The sequence below is a fragment of the Pristiophorus japonicus genome, unplaced genomic scaffold (assembly GCF_044704955.1).
Source record: "Pristiophorus japonicus isolate sPriJap1 unplaced genomic scaffold, sPriJap1.hap1 HAP1_SCAFFOLD_185, whole genome shotgun sequence".
Taxonomy (NCBI): Eukaryota; Metazoa; Chordata; class Chondrichthyes; family Pristiophoridae; genus Pristiophorus; species Pristiophorus japonicus.
This window is the reverse complement of record NW_027251537.1, coordinates 692,209-707,264: the sequence shown is the minus strand read 5'-3', so window position 1 is coordinate 707,264 and position 15,056 is coordinate 692,209. Positions and strand designations below refer to the sequence as shown.

The 15,056-nt window shown below is 42.5% G+C and overlaps 1 non-coding gene across 1 annotated transcript; it reads left to right on the top strand.

Moving 5' to 3' along the window:
* The first annotated feature begins 13,955 nt into the window (after positions 1-13,955).
* On the top strand, positions 13,956-14,028 carry trnaa-ugc (transfer RNA alanine (anticodon UGC)). Its single transcript has one exon. It is a non-coding gene; the product is annotated as a tRNA-Ala (tRNA).
* The last annotated feature ends 1,028 nt before the right edge of the window (positions 14,029-15,056 follow it).

Genomic DNA, 15,056 nt, shown 5'->3' with positions numbered 1-15,056 from the left:
CTCAAAATCCCACGTAGTTTTATGTCGTCAGCAAACTTTAAAATAATGCATTGGTTCCCTCATCGAAGTCATTGATATATATTGTGAATAGCTGGGACACAAGCACTGATCTCTGTGTTACCCAACTATTCACTGCACGCCCCCCTGAAAAAGACACGTTTGCTCATACTCTCTGTTTCCTGTCATTGACCAATTTACAATCCATGCCAAAACATTGTCATCAATCCTATGTGATTTAATGTTGCACACTAATCACTTGCGTGGGAGTTTTTCAAAGACCATCTGAAATTCCAAATACACTATATCCTTTGGTTTTCCCTTATCTATTCTATCTGTTACATTCCCAAATAACTCCAGTAGGTTTATGAAACATGATTTTCATTTCATAAATCCATGTTGACTTTGTTTAATCCCGTTGATATTATCTAAGTATGCAATTATCACATCCTTTATTATAGACTCCAGCATTTTCCCTACTACTGATGTCATGCTAACCGGTCTGTAGTTGCCCGTTTTCTTCTCCCACATTTTTAAAATAGTGGGGTTACTTTTGCCACCCTCCAATCTGCAGGAACTGTTCCACAAACTGCAGAATGTTGGAAGATGACAAACAATGCATCGATGATTTCCATAGCTACCTGTTTTATTACTCTGGGATGCTGATCATCAGGCCCTGGATATTTATCAGCATTTAATCCCATTAGTTTCCCCAGCAATATTTTCTTAGCAATAAGCTTTTCTTTTATTCCACTTGTTCACTAGTCTCTTGGTTCCCCAGCATTTCTGGGCCGTTATTTATGTCCTTTTCCATGAAGACAGTATCGAAGTATTCATTTAATAGTTCCGCCATTTCTTTATTCAGTTTCTGGCCGTAATGGATCTATATTTGACTTCTGAAAGAAAGGTGGGTTCAAAATTATGTCGCAGCTGTTCCATAAAGACACACTGTCTAGGGTAACTTTCACCTGTTCTTCACTAGTAGTAACCATCTCCCCCAACCATCTGTTCCCTTTAACCTCTGGCAGTCGGTGTATAGCGATCTCAGCCTCAAAGATGAAATAGCAAATGTCGAAGCGGAGAGAGACTGCAGTAAAAATTCGATCTGGGTGTCAGCAGAACATTGGCCATATCGTACAAGCCGCTTGTTAACTCTCCTCTTCCTCCTGAACCTCTTCTCTCGTTTTAAACGTTGGTAATTGCAAAGTTATTTCTGGTTCTTCATAGACAGCGTCTCTGCATCCATTCTCTGCCATTTGCACAGCAAGCTGCAGCAGCCTAGTCATAACATTGCATCCGATGACATCTTCAGCCTTTGCTGGGAAGTCACAATTGCTGTGTCCATGATTCTGCACTTTGAACCACCCATTTACATGAACTATATACTGCACATTAATTATTTGGCTGATATGTCTGTGGCAATCTTTACTCGCTACCTTCACTGCATTCAGTTATAATTCTTAACCTCCACAATAGGAAAGATGCGTCATATGGCCCAGAAAATCGTTTCTGTTGGTGGCGCAAAATCGCCTCTCTTTATATGCAGCGCGTGATATTCAGTTTCTTTGCAGTAAATTATCTGATACTGCACTTTTCACGCCCCAGGCCAAGACGACATTATAGGCCGGGGTCTGACATAAGAAAGCAAGAACTTAAGATTTTGGTGCAGGGGCAGGCCATTCGGCCCGACGAACCTGTCCGTCATTGAATAAAATCATGGCTGCTTTGACCATGGACTCAGCTCCAATTCCTTGCCCTGTGCTAATAATCCTTCAATCCATTATGGAACAGCAATTGTCTATCTCTACCTTAACCATGTTCAATAACCCATTCTCCACAGCTCTCTGCGGCACATAATTCCACATATTTCCTACTCTTTCAGAAAATAACTTCCTCCTCATCTCAGTTTTAAATGGGCGACGTTATTCTTAAACAATACCGCCTCGTTCTGGATTCCACATCGAGTGGAAACATCCTCTCTGCATCCATCATGTCGAGCCTCACCAGGACGTTATATGATTCAATAAGTTCTGCTCTCATTCTTCGAAACTCTAATGACCACATGCCCAAACAATTTATCCGTTTTTCATATCTGCTGATTTCCTGAATCATTCTAGTGAACCTTCCCTGAACTGCAAGCATATCCTCCCATAAATAAGGAGAGAAAATTTGCACCCAGTGCTCTAGGTGTGGCCGCACCAAGACCCTGTGCAGTTGTTCCAGGACTTCCCTGCATTTATACTCACCCTCTTGCAATAAAAAAATAACACTCTATTTGCCTTCTTGATTATTTGCTGGAACTGCCAACGAACATTTTTTTATCATGCACAAGGACTCCCAGGTTCCTCTGAATTGCAACTTTTTTTAGGTTCTCTGATTTAAATAATAATTAGCTTTTTGTGTCATGCAAAAATGCATAACTCAGTCATTCCCACATTATACTCCATCTGCCAAATTTCTGCCCACTTGCTTATCCTGTTTATCTCGCTTTGATGATTTTTGTTTCCTCCTCACAATTTGCTTTCCCACCCTCTTTGTATCATCGCCAAAATTGGCTACATTCCACTCAATCCTCAAAGAACTCCAGCAAATTTGTCAAACGTGATTTAATGTTCACAAAGCAATGCTGAATCTGGTTGACACTATTATACACTTTTCCAATTACCATGGTTTCAGGGTGGCCAAGTCTGGGAATTAAACATACAGGGTATCTGACGAATCGGAAAGATGGACAAGAAGTGCAAGGAGGTGGGGTAGCTCTCTTAATAAAGGATGATATCAGGACTGTTGTGAGAGACGATATTGGCTCGAATGAACAAAATGTTGAATCATTTTGGGTGGAGATTAGAGATAGTAAGGGGAAAAAGTCACTGTTGGGTGTAGTTTATAGGACCCCAAATAATAACTTCACTGTGGGGCGGGCAATAATCAAGGGAATAAAGGAGGCATGTGAAAAAGGAACGGCAGTAGTCATGGGGATTTTAATCTACATATCGATTGGTCAAATCAAATCGCACGGAGTAGCCTGGAGGAGGAATTCAAAGACTGCATACGGGATTGTTTCTTAGAACAGCATGTTAAAGAACCTACAAGAGAGCAAGCTATCTTAGATCTGGTCCTGTGTAATGACACCGGAAAAATAAACGATCCCTGTGTAAAAGATCCTCTCGGAATGAGTGATCACAGTATGGTTGAATTAGTAATACAGATTGAGGGGGAGGAAGTTGTGTCAAAAAAGAGCGTACTATGCTTAAACAAAGGGGACTACAGTGGGATGTGGGCAGAGTTGACGACAGTAGACTGCAAACACAGACTAAACGATGGCTCAATTGAGGAACAGTGGAGGTCTTTTAAAGAGCTCTTTCATAGTGCGCAACAAAAATATATTCCAGTGAAAAAGAAGGGCGGTAAGAGAAGGGATAACCAGCCGTGGATAACCAAGGAAATAAAGGAGGGTACCAAATTAAAGTCCAATGCGTATAAGGTGGCCAAGGTTAGTGGGAAACAAGAAGATTGGGAAAATTTAAAACAACAGCAAAGAATGACTAAACAAGCTATAAAGAAAGGAAAGTTAGATTACGAAGGTAAACTTGCGCAAGACATAAATCAGACAGTTAAAGATTTTACAGATATATAAAACGGAAAAGAATAACTAAAATAAATGTTGGTCCCTTAGAAGAGGAGAAGGGGGATATAATAATGGTAAATGTGGAAATGTCTGAGACCTTAAACAATTACGTTTCTTCGGTCTTCACAGTGGAAACCATGCCAAAAATTGCTGGTCACGGGAAAGTGGGAAGGGAGGACCTTGAGACAATCACTATCACTAGGGGGGTAGTGCTGGACAGGCTAATGGGACTCAAGGTAGACAAGTCACCTGGTCCTGATGAAATGCATCCCAGGGTAATAAAATAGATAGCGGAAGTTATAGCAGGTGCATTCGGTGTAATCTTACAAAATTCTCTGGACTCTGGGGAGGTACCAGCGGATTGGAAAGCAACTAATGTAAGGCCTCTGTTTAAAAAAGAGGGCAGACAAAAGGCAGGGAATAATAGGCCGGTTAGTTTAACAACTGTAGTGGGGAAAATGCTTGAAACTATCATTAAGGAAGAAATACCGGAACATCTAGATAGGAATCGTGCAATCAAGCAGACGCAGCATGGGTTCATGAAGGGGAAAGCATGTTTAACTAATTTACTGGAATTCTTTGAGAATATAACGAGAATGATGGATAGAGTTGTTCCGACGGGTGTGGTGTATTTATATTTTCAAAAGGCATTCGATAAGGTGCCACACAAAAGTTTACTGCAGAAGGTAAATGTACATGGAGTCAGAGGAAATGTATTAGCATGGATAGAGAATTGCCAGGAGAACAGAAAGCAGAGAGTCGGGATAAATGGGCCCTTTTCGGGTTGGAAATCAGTGTTTAGTGGTGTGCCACAGGCATCGGTGCTGGGACCACAACTGTTTGCAATATACATCGATGACCTGGAAGAGGGGACAGAGTGTATTGTAACAAAATTTGCAGATGACACAATGATTAGTGGGAAAGCGGATTGTGCAGAGGACACAGAAATGCTACAAAGAGATTTAGATCAGTTAAGCGAATGGGCTAAGGTTTGGCAGATGGAATTCAATGTCGGAATGTGTGAGGTCATCCACCTTGAGAAAAAAAAAACAGTAAAAGGGAATATTATTTGAATGGGGAGAAATTACAACATGCTGCCGTGCAGAGGGACCTGGGGGTCCTTGTGCATGAATCCCAAAAAGTTAGTTTGCAGGTGCAGCAGGTAATCAGGAAGGCGAATGGATTATTGGCCTTCATTGTGAGAGGGATAGAGTATAAAAGCAGGGAGGTCCTACTGCATCTGTATAGGATATTGGTAAGGCCGCACCTGCTGTACTGCGTGCAGTTTTGATCACCTTACTTAAGGAAGGATATACTGGCTTTGGAGGGGGTGCAGAGACGATTCACTAGGCTGATTCCAGTGATGAGGGGGTTATCTTATGATGCTAGATTGAGTAGACTGGATCTTTACTCGTTGGAGTTCAGAATGATGAGGGGTGATCTTATAGAAACATTTAAAATAATGAAAGAGATCGACAAGATAGAGGCAGGGAGGTTGTTTCCACTGGTAGTGGAGACTAGAACTAGGGCTCAAAGCCTCAAAATACGGGGGAGCCAATTTAAAACCGAGTGGAGAAGGAATTTCTTCTTCCAGAGGATTGTGAATCTGTGGATTTATCTGCCCAAGGAAACAGTTGAGGCTAGCTCATTGAATGTATTCAAGTCACAGATAGATACATTTATAACCAATAAGGGAATTAAGCGTTGCGGGGAGCGGGCGGGTAAGTGAAGCTGAGTCCACGGGCTAATCAGCCATCATCTTATTGAATGGCGGAGCAGGCTCGAGAGGGCAGATGACCTTCTCCTGTTCCTAATTCTTTTGTTATGTTCTTATCTTCTTATGACTTTCAGTCGGTAGGTCATTTCGTTATGTTAAGAAAATTTAAAGTTTACAGATTTTATCAACAAGAAGAGCAATTGGAAACAAATAGGCTGCGTGCAGTGGAGAGAGAGAGATAGAGGGGCGTGGGATCAGGAAATAGAGGGTGAGAGAGAAAGAGAGAGAGAAAGAGAGAGAGAGGGAGAGAAAGAGGAAAAGAGAGATGGAGCAGGAGAGAGAGAGAAAGAGAGAGTGTGAGAGAGAGAGAGAGAGAGAGAGAGAGAGAGAGAGAGAGAGAGAGAGTGAGCGAAAGCGAGACAATTTACCTGTTTTTGAGCAAACACTCCTCTTTCTAAATGTAATTGCTTTGTTTCTGGAGCTACTCCCTCTGCATTGAACACATTTCCGTGTTTCTGGAGTATCTAATTCCCCAGTTTCTGCAGCGCCCAATTCGACAGTTTCTGTAACTCCTATTTCTCAACTTTCTAGATGTAATTACCCTGTTCCTGGAGTTAATACCCCTGTTTCTGGAACTCATGTTTTTTCTCGAGTTACTAATATCGAGATTGTGGATATCATAGAGCATCTGATTCTGGAGGTAACTCCTCTGTTTCTGGTCCTAAATCAACGGTTTCCGGATCTAACATGCTTTTTCTGAGGAAGATTCCTGTGGAGTTATTAATTTCCTTTTTTTGGTGCTCCAAATTGTGCAGTTTATGACGCGCATAATTGTCTTTTTTACGGGTCTAGTAGTTTGCTGATATATATGACTCCTAATTGTCCTGTTTATAGTGCGCTCTCCTAATGACCCGTTAACATGAACAGAAAATTCCCCTTTTCTGGAGGTAACTCTCCTCTTTCTAAACCCAATTGGTCTGTTTCTGCAGATCATTGCTCTGCACTTTGATCATTTCTGTGTTCCTGGAGCTCGCTTCCTCTGTTTCTGCAGCTCCTCATTGCCATGTTTCTGGAGCTAATTCACTGTTTCTGGCGATTTTAATTTACCAGTTTCTGAAACCCCAACGTTTCATCTTTCAAGACCTAATTCCACAGTTTCTCGACTTCATTCCCTTGTTTCTGGAGCTAATTACCTTATTTCTTCGCTAATTCCCGTGTTCCTGGAGCTCCTACTTCCCCACTTTCTGTGGCTCCTAATTCCGCTGTTCTTGGGGGCAATTCTCCTGTTTGTGTAGCAAATTCAGCTGTATCTGGAGCTAATATCTTTTTTGCCGGAGGAAATCCCATAGTTTCTCGAGATACTCGTCCCCCTCTTTCTGGAGATTTTTAATTGTTTGCGGAGCAAATTTTTGACCTTTTTCTGAAGCAACTAATTATCGTATTTAAGTGTCTCCTGGTTTTATATATATATATATCTATATATCTCTGAAATGTCTTGTTGATGGTGCGCTCTCCTAACTCCCCTGCTGCAAGGACCTCCTTCTGGAGCTAACTCTGCTCTTTGTAAACGCAATTCCCTTGTTCCAGGGGCTAATGACCTCGCAACTGTAGCTGAAATGTTCTCTGTTTCTGTAGCACCTGATTCTCTCACTTTCTGTAGCAAATCGCGACATAATTGACCGCTTTCTGGAAGTCCTCATTCTTCTGTTTCAGGTGCACTTAATTACCCAGTGTGTGTTTACTCAAATATTTCCGGAGGTAGTTCCCTGGTTTACGGAATAAAATCTTGTAATTAAGGATATCCCACTCCCTCTGATTCTGGACATATTTTCATTATTCCGGGGTTAGTTTCAATTCTGTTGGAGCTGCTAAATGCCATCGTACGGGAGCTCCCAGTGTGGCTGTTGCTGAAGTTCCTACTGCCCCAGGTTATGCTCGTCTTATTTCCCCTGTTTCTGGAGCTATTCCAGTTGTTTGTGGCGTTCCTAATTCCCCTGTTTCTGGAGCTCAAATTGTGCTGTGTATGAAACACCTAATTGTGCTTTTTATGTTGCTAGCATTTCCCGATATATTTGGCCCCGAATTATTCTGCTTATGGTGCGCTCTCCTAATTCCACTGCTGCAGGAATAGCTAGTTTACCTGTTTCATAAGCCAACGTTTCTCTTTCTAAATGTTATTCCTTTGTTTCTAGAACTACTTCCGCTGTGTTAGAAAAATTCCTGTGTTTCTGGAGCTCATAATTCCTCCGTTTCTGAAGCGCTCAATCCGGCAGCTTCTGTCACTCCTAATGCTCATCTTTCGAGTTCTATTTCGCTTGTTTCTGGAGCTAATACTCTTGTTTCTGAACTAATTCCAGTATTCCTGGAACTCCTAATTCCCCTGTTCCAGGAGCTAATTATCCCTGCTTCTGGAGCTCATCTTTTACTGCAGCTCCGAATATCCCACATTGTGGATCTGCTAATGCATTTGTTTCTGGAGCTCAATCCACTGTTACTATTGCTAATTCACTGTTTCTGGAGCTACCGATTTTTCTGGGGAAAATTTCTCTGGATCTCCTAATTTCCCTTTTGTCTGGAGATCCAACATGTGCTGTTTATGAAGCACATCATTGTCCTTTTTACGTGTCTAGTAATTTGACGACATATATGGCTCCGAATTGATCTGTTTATGGTGCGCTCTCCTATTTACCCTATAACATGAATAGAAAATTCATCTTTTCTGGAGGTAACTCTCCTCTTTCTAAACGTAATTCCCCTGTTTCTGGAGCTAATTGCGCTGTACTCTGATTATTCCTGAGTTCCTCGATCTCGCTTCCCTTATTTCTGCAGTTTCCATTGCCCTGACTCTCCCGCGAATTCCACTCTTTCTGGAGCTGCAAATTTACCAGATCTATAACTCCTACGTTCATCTTTCAAGACTTATTCCACAGTTTCTAGACATAATTCCCCTGTTTCTGGCGAAAATCTCCCGATTCCTGGAGCACCTACTTCCCCTCTTTCTGCGACTCCGAATTTCGCTCCTCCTGCAGGAAATTCTCCTGTTTCTTTGGTAATTCAACTGTTTCTTGTGCTAAAAAAAAAGGAGGGAACGAGGAAACAGGTAATTATAGACCGCTTAGCCTGACATCAGTAGTGGAGAAAAAGTTGGAATCAATTATTAAAAACGAAGTAGCAGCACACTTGGAAAGCAGTGAAAGGATCGGTCCAGGTCAGCATGGATTTATGAAGTGGAAATCATGCTTGACAAATCAAAGAATTGTTTGAGGTTGTAACTAGTAGAGTGGACAAGGGAGAACCAGTGGATGGTGTATTTGTACTTAGAAAAGGCTTTTGACAATTTCGCACACAAGAGATTGGTGTGCAAATTTAAAGCACGTACTATTGACGTGGATAGAGAACTGGTTGGCAGACAGAAAGCAGAGAGTCGGGATAAACGGGACCTTTTGAGAATATCAGACAGTGAATGGTGGACTGTCGCAGGGCTCACTGCTGCGACCCCAGCTATTTACAATATACATCAATGATCTGGATGAAGGCATTGAGTGTAACATCTCAAATTTTGCAGATGACACTAAGCAGGGTGGCGATGTGAGCTGTGTGGAGGATGCTAAGAGGCTGAAGAGTGATTTGGACAGGTAACGTGAGTGGCCAAATGCATGGCATATGCAGTATAAAGTGGCTAAATGTGAGGTTATCCACTTTGGTGAAAGAAACACGAAGTCACAATATTATCTGAATTGCGACAGATTAGGAAAACAGGAGGTGCGACGAGACCTGTGTGTCATGGTAGTTCAGTTATTGAAAGTTAGCATGCAGATGCAGCCTGCGGTGAAGAAGTCAAATGGATTGTTGGCCTTCATATCAAGGGGATTTGAGTATAGGAGCAGGGAGGTCTTTCTGCAGATTTACAGGGCTTTGGTGAAGCTTCACCTGAGGTATTGTGTTCAGTTTTGGTCTCCTAACGTGAGGAAAGACGTTCTTGCTATTGAGGGAGTGCAGGGAAGGTTCACCAGACTGATTCCTGGGATGGCAGGACTGATATATGAGGAGAGATATGGATCATCTGAGCATGTGTTCACTGAAGTTTAGAAGGATGAGAGGTGATCTTATATAAACATAAAACATTGTGACGGGACTGGACAGGTTAGATGCAAGAAGAGTGTTCCTGATGTTGGCGAAGTCCAGACCCATGGGACAGAGTCGAAGGATAAGGGGTAAGCCCGTTAGGACTGAGATGAGGAGAACCGTCTTAACTCAGAGAGTTGTTAATCTGTGGAATTCTCTACCGCAGAGAGTTGTTGATGCGAGTTCATTGGATACATTCAAGTGGGAGTTAGATATGAGACTTATGGTTAAAGGGATCAAGTGGTATTAAGAGAAAAAAGGACAGCGGTACTGCGGTGAATGATCAGCCGACCGGCCTACTCCTTCACATATTTTCTATGTTTCTATGTTTCTACTACCTTTTTTTCTGCATAGATATCCATGGTTTGTGGAAGTCCTAGTTCCCCTCTTTCTGGAGATTCTGAGTTGTTTGTAGAGTCCCAAATTGTCCTTTTTCTGGAGCTCCAAATTGCACTGTTGATGAAGCACCTAATTGTCCTATTTAAGTGTCTAATAGTTTTATATATATATGTATATGTACAAAATGTCCAGTTTATTGTGCACTCTCCTAATTCCCCTGCTGCTAATTCACCTCTTTCTAGAGCTAACTCTTCTCTTTCTAAACATAATTCCCCTGTTTCTGGAGCCAAAACTCTAGTCTCCGATCTAATTCCAGTATTCCTGGAATTCCTAATTCCCCTCTCTGCAGCTCCTAATTCCCATGTTCCCGGAGATAATTTCCCTGTTTCTGGAGCTCATATTTTTTCTGGAGTTCATAATATCCAAAATTGTGGATCTTCTAATGCATCCTTTTCTGGAGGTAGCTCCCATGTTTCTGTTGTTAATTCAACGGTTTCTGAAGCTAATATATTTTTTTGTCTGGGGAAAGTTCCTGTGGAGCTCTTAATTCTTTCTGGAGCTCCAAATTCCGCAGTTTATCAAGCACATAATTGTCCTTTCTACATTTCTTGTAGTTTGCCGATATATATGGCTCCAAATTGTCCTGTTTATGGTGCGCTCTCCTAATGACCCTGCAACATGAATAGAAAATTCACCATTGCTGGAGGTAACTATGCTCTTTCTAAACGTAATTCCCCTGTTTCTGGAGCTAATTGCGCTGTACTGTGATTATTACTGTGTTCTTCGAGGTCTCTTCCCATGTATCTGCAGCTGCCCATTGCCCTGTTTCTGGAGCAAATTAATCTGTACATTGATTATGAGAAGGGGGATGAGATGATGAGAAGGGAAGTTGAGAAAGGGATTTAATAATGGGAAATGTGGAAATGGCTGAGATCTTAAGCAATTATGTTGCTTAGGTCTTCACAGTGGAAGACACAAGAAGCATGCCAAACATTGCTGGTCACAGGAATGTGGGAAAGGAGGACTTTTGTGACAATCTCTATCACTAGGGGGATAGTGCTGGACAGGCTAATGCGACTCAAGGTAGACAAGACCCCTGGTCCTGATGTAATGCATCCCAGGGTATTAAACAAATGGCTAAAGTTATAGCAGATGCATTCATCATAATCTACCAAAATCCTCTGGACTCTGGGGAGGTACCAGCGGATTGGAAAGCAGCTAATGCAACGCCTCTGTTTATAAAAGGGGGCAGACAAAAGGCAGGTAACTATAGGCCGGTTAGTTTAACGTCTATAGTGTGGAAAATGCTTCAAACTATCATTAAGGAAGATATAGCGGGACATCTAGACAGGAATAGTGCAATCAAGCAGGCGCAGCATGGATTCATGAAGGGGAAATCACGTTTAACTAATTTATTGGAATTCTTTGAGGGTATAACGAACATGGTGGATAGAGGTGTACCGACGGATGTGTTGCATTTAGATTTCCAAAAGCTATTCGATAACGTGCCACACAAACGGTTACTGCAGAAGATAAAGGTACGCGGAGTCAGAGGAAATGTATTAGCATGAATCGGGAATTGGCTGGCTAACATACAGCAGAGAGTCGGAATAAATGGGTCCTTTTCGGATTGGAAATCGGTGGTTAGTGGTGTGCCACAGGGATCGGTGCTGCGACCACAACTGTTTACAATATACATGGAAGACCTGGCAGAGGGGACAGAGTGTAGTGTAAACAATTTGCAGATGACACAAAGATTAGTGGGAAAGCGGGTTGTGTAGAGGACACAGAAAGGCTGCAAAGAGAGTTAGATCGGTTAAGCGAATGGGCTAAGGTTAGGCAGATGAAATACAAAGTCGGAAAATGTGAGGTCATCCACCTTGGGAAGAAAAACAGTAAAAGGGAATATTATTTGAATGGGGAAAAATTACAACATGCTGAGGTGCAGAGGGACCTGGGTGTCCTTGTGCATGCATCCCAAAAATTTAGTTTGCAAGTGCAGCAGGTAATCAGGAAGGCAAATGGAATGTTCGCCTTCATTGCGAGAGGGATGGAGTACAAAAGCAGGGAGGTACTTCTGCAACTGTATATGGTATTGTTGATGCCGCACCTGGAGTACTGCGTGCAGTTTTGGTCACCTTACTTAAGGAAGGATATACTCGCTTTGGAGGGGGTACAGAGACGAATCACTTTCCTGATTCCGGAGATGAGGGGGTTACCTTATGATGATATAATGAGTACACTGGGTCTTTACACGTTGGAGTTCAGAAGGATGAGGGGTGATCTTGCAGAATCATTTAAAATAATGAAAGGGATAGACAAGATGGAAGCAGAGAAGTTTTCTGTTCTGGTCGGGGAGACTAGAACTAGGTGGCACAGCCCAAAAATACGGGGGAGCCAATTTAAAACCAAGTTGAGAAGGAATTTCTTCTCCCAGAGTGTTGTGAATCTGTGGAATTCTCGGTCCAGGGAAGCAATTGAGGCTAGCTCATTGAATGTATTCAAGTCACCGATAAGGGACTCAAGTCACAGATTCCCAATAAGGGAATTAAGGTTTCTGGGGAGCGGGTAGGTAAGTGGAGCTGAGTCCATGCCCAGATCAGCCATGATCTTGCTGAATGGCGGAGCAGGCTCGCGGGGCTAGATGGCCTACTCCTGTTCCTAATTTCTATGTTCTTATGTTCTTATTAATTTTTCCTGTGCTCCTGAGCTCACATCCCATGTATTTGCAGCTCCCCAGTGCTCTGTTTCTGGAGCGAATTCCTACTGTTTCTGTAGCTTCTAATTTACTAGTTTTGATAACTCCTACTTTTCTTCTTTCAAGACCTAATTGCACATTTTTGAGAACTAATTCCCTTGTTTCTGGCGCTAATTCCCTTGTTTCTGCGCGACTTCCCCTGTTACTGCAGCTCCTTGTTGCTCTCTTTCTGTGACTCCTAATGTCCGTGTTCCTGGAGGGAAGTCCTCTGTTCTGTAGCTAATTCCGCTGTTTCTGAACATATTATCTATGCTTGCAGAGCAAATTCGATAGTTTTTGGAAGTCCTTGTTCCCCACTTTCTGCAGATTCTGAGTTGCTTGCGCAGCTCCAAATTGTCCTTTTTCTGGAGCTCCAAATTGCACTGATGATGAAGCACCTTATTGTCCTATTTAAGTGACTATTAATTATATATATATATATATGTATCTTGGAAATGTCCTGCTTATGGTGCGCTTTCATAAATCCCCTGCTGCAGGGACAGCTAAGTCGCCTCTTACGAGAGCTAATTCTGCTCTTTCTAAACACAATTACCCTGTTTCTGAAGATAATTCCAGTATTGCTGGAACTCCTAATGCCCCTCTCTGCAGCTCCTACTTCCACTGTTTCTGGAACTAATTCCCCTGTCTCTAGAGCTCATGTGACCATTGCTGTGACCATGTAAGCAGTGAAATATATTGAAGAGCAAGGGTCTGGTTATTGTGAAAGAGCAAACAAAATATACATTGATGAAGAATAACATCGAAAATAAATGTGACCCCAACAACCAGAAAGAAGATTAAATGCTGAGTCCTTTTAGCAAAAAACTCCTTTCCCAAACATTTCTCTGACCGAAACTTCACAAAACAAAAATTATGCATTTAAAGTCATTACACCCGAATCTTCGCGCACCCGAATCTTCTCAATCAGATGCCGCTAGTTGTGCCGAATGAATGCATGTCCCTTTGCAATATTCAGCTTCGTGGCACACTACTAACTGTGCCACTAAGTTATTGAATAACAGAATAATGGAATGGTTGCAGCACGGAAGATGGCCATTCAGCCCATCGAGCCCATGCCTACTCTCAAGAAGTCCCACATCCGCGTCATTTACCAGCAGCTGTGCATTTTTTTCCTTCAGATACTGATCCAACTCCCTTTGGAAAGATAAGTTTGAGTCTGCCTCCGCCGCCTTTAAAGCAGTGTATTCCAGATTCTAACCATTTGCTGCGAGATGGCCACCTCCTGGTCCTATGTATAAAGTCCGAGAAAAACGGGATCAATTCCTACCACACTCACAACCTTGCTAAATATAGCAACTTCATTCTGTTCGCGCAATGCAAGCTCCTGATGTGCAGGGCAGCTGTTGAGGTTAAAGCTCTGTTTAGGTTCCCGACATTTGTTCTGTCGCAGCGTTTCCGTACTGTAGTGGTTATCAAGTTTGCCTTGCACGCAAAAAGTCCCCGGTTCGAAACCGGGCGGAAGCATTTCGCAAACCTGTTCAATTATTGATTAGAAAAAATTGAATAATTCATATTCATGGTTCAATATTAACAGAGTGCAGTGCCTCACGACGATGTTGCATTTGCTGATTTTGTGTACCGTTCTGTACAAACTCAAACTCTACACAGTGTCTCTCAGTCCCTCTCGTTTCCAGCCCTGAAGGGGGTAACACATCTGAAAGCTGCACATTCCATTCACTCAGTTGAGCTGTGGGAGACTATTAAAGGATCCTGCCTCGCTTCACAACAGAAAATCGAAGCCACAAAGAAACCAAGAGACTAAACGCTCTTCCCCAGCTCCAGATTTACTGAGGGCGGGACAAGCCCCAACATTCCAGTCACGCGAAGTCCAGAACCAGGGGACATCATCGAAGGATAAGGATTAGAACTGAGATTATGGAGAAACATCTTCACTAAGAGAGTTGTTACCCTGTGGAATTCCCTACCGCAAAGAGTTGTTGCGGCCACTTCATTGGATATATTCAACGGGGAGTTAGATATGGCCCTTATGGCTAAAGGGATAAAGTTGTACGGAGAGAAAGCAGGAAAGGGGTACTGAGGTGAATGATCAGCCATGATCTTATTGAATGGTGGTGCAGGAAGAAAGGGCCGAATGTCCTATTCCTGCACCTATTTTCTTTGTTTCTATTTTTCTATCCAGATGATAAATAGCATTCATGTATAAGCTGACAGAAATCAATAAGCTGCTGTCTGTCGCTCTTTGAGGAAAAAGGGAGCCAGCTGATATATCACTACGGCCATGCCAGTCTGAAAAAGTCTATTCTCGGAGACGAGACAGACTAACACCTGGTAAGTATTTGGAAGTGAGACGGACTGTGAATACGACGTGCTGTAGACTGTTGCTTCCACCATCGGCTGCTCACAACATTCACACGGGCTTCAACCAATCAGCAAACAGTTAGCATCTCCCCCCTTCATTCAATTTCTCTCTCACTCTCTACTTATTTTTCCAAATCTTTGCTGTTCATTCTCCTGCTGCATCAATAAAACGG